The 5,634-nt window shown below is 35.4% G+C and overlaps 1 pseudogene; it reads right to left on the minus strand.

The window, feature by feature from the left end:
- Positions 1-1,532: 1,532 nt before the first annotated feature.
- LOC148940581 (uncharacterized) lies at positions 1,533-5,203 on the minus strand (annotated as a pseudogene).
- Between the last annotated feature and the right edge of the window lie 431 nt (positions 5,204-5,634).

The following is a 5,634-nucleotide window of genomic DNA, read 5'->3' on the forward strand; positions in this document are numbered from 1 at the left end:
TCGACGCAGAGAGTTTTCTGTTTTATGCTGGGCCTAGCTATTGTCTTTGCTTGGGGATTGGAGGACCTGGGAGTAACTATAGGGGTGTTTTTCGCAACAGATCTAGGGCTTGTTTTTTGCGTAACTTTGTCAGAAAGTTTTTCATTACTTGTAATCAAAGGGGAAGTGGGAAATTCACAGTTTAAGCGAAGCAATTTCTCTAACTTCTCTCTTAAACCAAGAGTAATCTTGGTTAAACCAAGAGTAAGAGTAAAGATCATAAAGATGAAAAAGGTCATAGAGTTAACCTTTTTCATATTTTTAATAGAAAACTAAAGTCAAATCAAGTTACAGCCATATTTGTAAGAACCAGAGAAAGAATATTTAAAAGAATAGGACTAAATGTACACATAATATGAGTTTTTACCTGTGCTTCTGCTGTTAAAAGGATGTCCTCTCCTCACAGGAAATCCTTTTATACGGAGGCAAAATCTACAAACAGAAAAAGTTCTTTCAGTATTTACTCTGACTCCAAATTTTCAAATTCTAATTACAAGTTTTGAATAACAAAACAAGGAGACTAAGATCTTTCATCTATTTTTACTTCACAAAAGAATACATAACAGCAATAATAGATGAAAGATCAAAACAGAAAGTTAGACATTTCACAAAATTGTGTGAAAAATATTGTAAATAAAAAATGGCTGTAACTCCAAACTTTAACGAAATAAAATGTACAAACATTAGATTTTAGAATAAATTACAAAAAAAAAAACTTGACAGAAATTTGTAAGCGGTAATTCTTTCAAAATTTTATTCCTTTCCAAGAAGGACATTAGCTAGGCTAAAAGCTATAAGTGGTATGCTTCCTTTAAAATGTTACTCCTTTCCAAGAATAAAATTAACTAGGCCACAGGCAGCAAGGCTATAAAAATAAATATGAAAAAAATCTAAAATTTATAAGTCACATAATTCCTTCACAATGTTATTCCTTTCCAAGACTCTATGTAAATAAAATTCATGTTTCTAGCTATCTGAAGTTCCCTTTCGCATCTCGTTATTTTTAACCCCTAAATACACTATTCTCATGTCACTCGCTGCTTGTCTGTCTATGATTGATTAGAATGACAAAATAATGAAATTAGTATAATTGGCTTAATCATAAAAATAGGTATAACTAATGTAATCTTAAACTTCGTGGTAGTCAAATTCTTCCAGTCTATATATCTTAAACTACGTGGTAATCTATTTAATCCAATCTGTGTGGTAATCCAATCTTTGAAGCATCCATATCGTTTTGACTTCACACGACGTAAGCATTACAGCTATGCCAGCGTCCCTGGAATCCTTGTCAGTAAATGAAGAAATAGTTACTCTCATCCTCAAGAGTGGTTGAACCGCTTATTGGCAATCATGAAATATTTACGACACCTTTTTTTTACCTTACATTCGAAAATTATGTAGTTCTTGTATTCCTAAGATCTCTAATAATTTATTTTTTACCCTAGTCTAATCTAATATGTAGTAACTAATCTAATATCTAATATCGATTTTTAGGAATACTTTTCAAGAATGAGAAAAGTCACACCTGATAGGTCAGCGGCATCCAAGTGGTTTTGATTTCTTACAATCAAATCATTGCAGATGCACCAGCGTCCCTCAAGTGTTCGTCTGTACACAAAGTAATATCCACAATCAAAAGTTGTACCAACGTGAATTGCGGCAGCAATAATCTTGTACATTTGTGTTGACTTAGAAAATTCGTTGTAACTTTTGCCTGTAATATTACACTCATCTGTGGTTTCGATACAAATTGAGTCCTCATCGATCTCTATGATCTTTCTACAGTTTTTGTGCACCATTGTTCTTCGATCCAAATTGATTGAAAGGAACTGGCTTGTTTTGGTAAATACTGTTTTCAGTGTCAGATTGTGTTGATACGGACATTTTTTGCCCACTAGGTGTGGGTTTAATACTTTATGAACCGGAATGTCTGTGCTATCAATTTCTTCTTCCCATGCAGGTGCATCTGGGTTAAGAACCCCTAGAACTGGAAACTAGCATACTTTTAGATCTGGGAATGTGTCCCCAATTTGAGTTCAATGACAGGTCTCGCACACCCAAAACTTTTGATTCTTTAAATGGAATTTCTCACTTAGTACACTTTCAATGATTAATGGATTTGCGATGGTGTTCTCATAGTCAATTCTTTCAAATAGAGCCTCCCAAAATTCGCATAATGACTGCTGCCTCTGCTCTGAAAAACCATATTGACTTGGAAGTAAGCTCCTGAGCATCTTGGTTGATTCCTTCTTTTGAAGAGATGACAATGCAAGACGTTCAATTTCTTTTGAAACTGGGCCTTTCAAATGGGCAAGCGTGTCAAAGAGTACTTCGTGCATGCTAAAGATACACTGAACAGCCGAGTTTGTATAATACGAAACGTTGTCAAGATTATTCAGCCCTTTCCTGCCTCCTCCAATTCCCGACTGATTTACCATGTAAATTGTCTTGGTTTTTAGCACGTTTTGGAGACAACACTTCCTTAACGCTTATTCTTCTTTTACTGTTAGTATACTCTTGGATTCTTACACTTTTTTTCCATGTTTCTGGGGTCTTTCAGGTGCGGTCTCTTTGCAAACCATTGGCTGCTTATGTTTGTCAAAAAGACAGAGATCTGGTCTGTATTTACTTCTTAGACGGTTATATTCTGTGATTGCCTCACTGTCGGCAAAAATATTTTTTATCCAATTCTATGAGGTATAATCCAGCACTACTTGTTACTCCTGACAAGGCAACATAAATCATTCCTGGTCCAAAACATCTGTTTCCAGCATCAACTATAGCACACTCTAAGCTAAGGCTTTGTGACATATGGGTCGTAATAGCAAAAGTTAGCTGTAGTGGAAACTGTCTTCTAGTGAAATAGATTTGTTTTAACGCTTCAAATCTAACAGGTTCACGGGATATTTCCACCATGTTTTTTTTACCGGCAAATTGTACAGTGATGCTACCAATTTCACCATTTGGTAGACTTTTAAATCCTTGGATATATCCCATTAACTAATCCTTTGTCAACACCAATATTTTTTTGGAGCATAAATTTTGCCCCAGTGTGCAACACCAGATTCTTCGATGCACCACCAGTAAGTTTAACTGCATCTTCAAAACGAATGATATTCTTCTCTGCTTCTTCCTCAATTCGCTTATCTAACAACCAAGGAAAGTTGATCAATCGCAGTTAGAGTCAGTAAATTTGAGCTGGTTTTTTGTAAAAGTATTGTATTGACTAGTTTGCAATCATCATTTGAGGACATAAAAATTACAGGAGACTTTCCTTCATTAACCAGTCGTAAACATAAATCTGAAAATTCTTCAGGGATAGCTCTTAAGTCCTTACCAAATTTTCTTGCATTGAGATAATGAAGTTGGGTCTCTTCACACTTTCCAACTCGAATGTTTGCTAGAGTTTCTCCGTACACTTTGTCTGTTTTCTGTCTCATGTTGATAGTCAGTTCATCATAATCAAACTCATTCCATAGGTCAAATGTACCAATGGTACCAATACTGCTTCGAATTTCAAGACGCGTCAGAGAAGCATATGGTGGATTTGCTAAAACTGGTCGTAGTTGAAGAAGATCACTGAAGAGAACACAGTTACTATTTCCCATTGAAAGATTGTTTGACATAATCTCTGTAATACGCTAGTGAATAAACATCATCATTAATGACGAAACCATGCTTATCTCGTCAATGATAAACAGACGTGCTCGCAACAATGTTTTCCGCAGTGTAAGAAACTGTTCAGTGGAGAGAGGAGTATATTTTGCCGTCCACAGGCAAATTTTTTTGCTTGTCCACAGGCAAATTTAGACATCAATGTATTGTTACACTTTTTATGCTTCTAGCTGCAAGTCCTGTTAGGGCCATAACAACCACTGGGCAGATTTCTTTGCTAAATTGGTTACAAAACATTCTTCGACTAACATCAATGACTCGTGATTTTCCCGTTCCTCCAAATCCTGAAACGAACATTTGAATGATTTTTGAGTGTTTCCACCATTGATGATAGCCAAGACTTTGTCAACTATTCTTCTTTGATCATTATTAAGTGATTTCTAGTCTGATTGTAACTGATCCATTGTGTCAACTCCAAAATATGTCTGTTTGCTGCTGTCAGGTCCTCCATTGCATCAGCAGCCCTGTCAATTACTTCTCCTTATATTGCGTTATTGGAATCATCTATTTCTTCAAAAATTGTAGTCTCATTGTCAATTTCATTTTGATGAATTACTTTAGATCTCTCTCGGACTTTCTCTTCAAATTCTTTGTCAATTTTGAATTTGGACACCAGTTTTTCGTGATAGTTCACCATTTCTGGATATTTTTCAACTTAAATACAGCAAGTTTCAAAACTGGTTAGGCCAATGACTATAATGTCACTTTCTTTTCTCCATGGTTTAAAAAGTTTGAAAAGCATGGTATAATAATGTTCATTCTTCTTTCAGATTCGAGGGGAGTAACCTTTTTTGTGCTTAATGATGTAAGGTCTGTGGATTCACTTTCTGAATCACTTTCACTTTCTGAAGTTCATTTAGAATGAACCATTTTTCAGTCTCATACTCTCATCCTTTCTTTGTTTTTCATGTTCATACCAACTGAGTAGTTCATATAAATTGACATTTTCCAAACTGTCTGGTCTATTTGTATACACATCAAATACCCAGTGAGTGAAAAATAAATCTGAGCTTTCTGGGTCTTTTTCAGCAAATTATTCTATTTCCTAATAGGTTTTTAGTGTCCTTTTCAATTCTGTTAGCTTTGATAAATCGACAAATCTAAATTGTCTTGAACAGTTCTACAGTTTAGTACCAAGAAGCCTATCAGCTGCTTCAATGGCACTAACTTGGCGTGTTTTTACTGAGTTTAATAAACAAGACCAAGCTTTTTGACCAAGGGATTTAAGGGATTTGTTAATTTCTTCTCAAATATTGTCAACATCAGAACTTTCTGCCTTCGTCATGTAATCTGTGATATAATATAGTAGTTTTGAACCAATGTTAGTAATATACTGAACGTCAACATTGGATAAATTTGCCATTAATAATGAGGGGCTATAGTCATTAACATAGCGCTCAGTGTCTTTACGTTGAAGGTCGTAAATTCTATTACGTGGTTTTTTGCGGTTTGATCCGTGAGCTAAGTAGTCAATGATGTCATGCATCTCCGTCTTTTCTTTTAAAGGAAGTGGAAATCCAAATCTACAGTAACTGATCCATTTTGGGTCTCTTTTGAATTTTCACTGGCAGTATTTGTTGCATCGATGTATTTGATGATCGGCAACCAATTTGTGGAGTGTTGGACTTGTTAACTTATCTGGAAGTTCACAAGTTATAATACTGTCTAAATATTCGACCACTTCTTCGATTCACGACGTTCCAATAACAGGCACATCTTCTTTCCAAAGAATACAGTGAACATGTGGTGCTCCTCTTGCTTGATACTCTATGCGCCAAAAACGATCTTTTACTTTTCCAAATATAGGTTTGTCCTTCGCACATATTAGTTCGTTAAAGATTGCTCTCCATTTCCATTGAAAATGCACAGATACGAAAACAGGATCCATAGAAGCCGATTCTCCTGCAGTCATCTTAT

Source organism: Artemia sp. Qi Xiang Cuo, chromosome 19 (assembly GCF_049724085.1).
Source record: "Artemia sp. Qi Xiang Cuo chromosome 19, ASM4972408v1, whole genome shotgun sequence".
Taxonomy (NCBI): Eukaryota; Metazoa; Arthropoda; class Branchiopoda; order Anostraca; family Artemiidae; genus Artemia; species Artemia sp. Qi Xiang Cuo.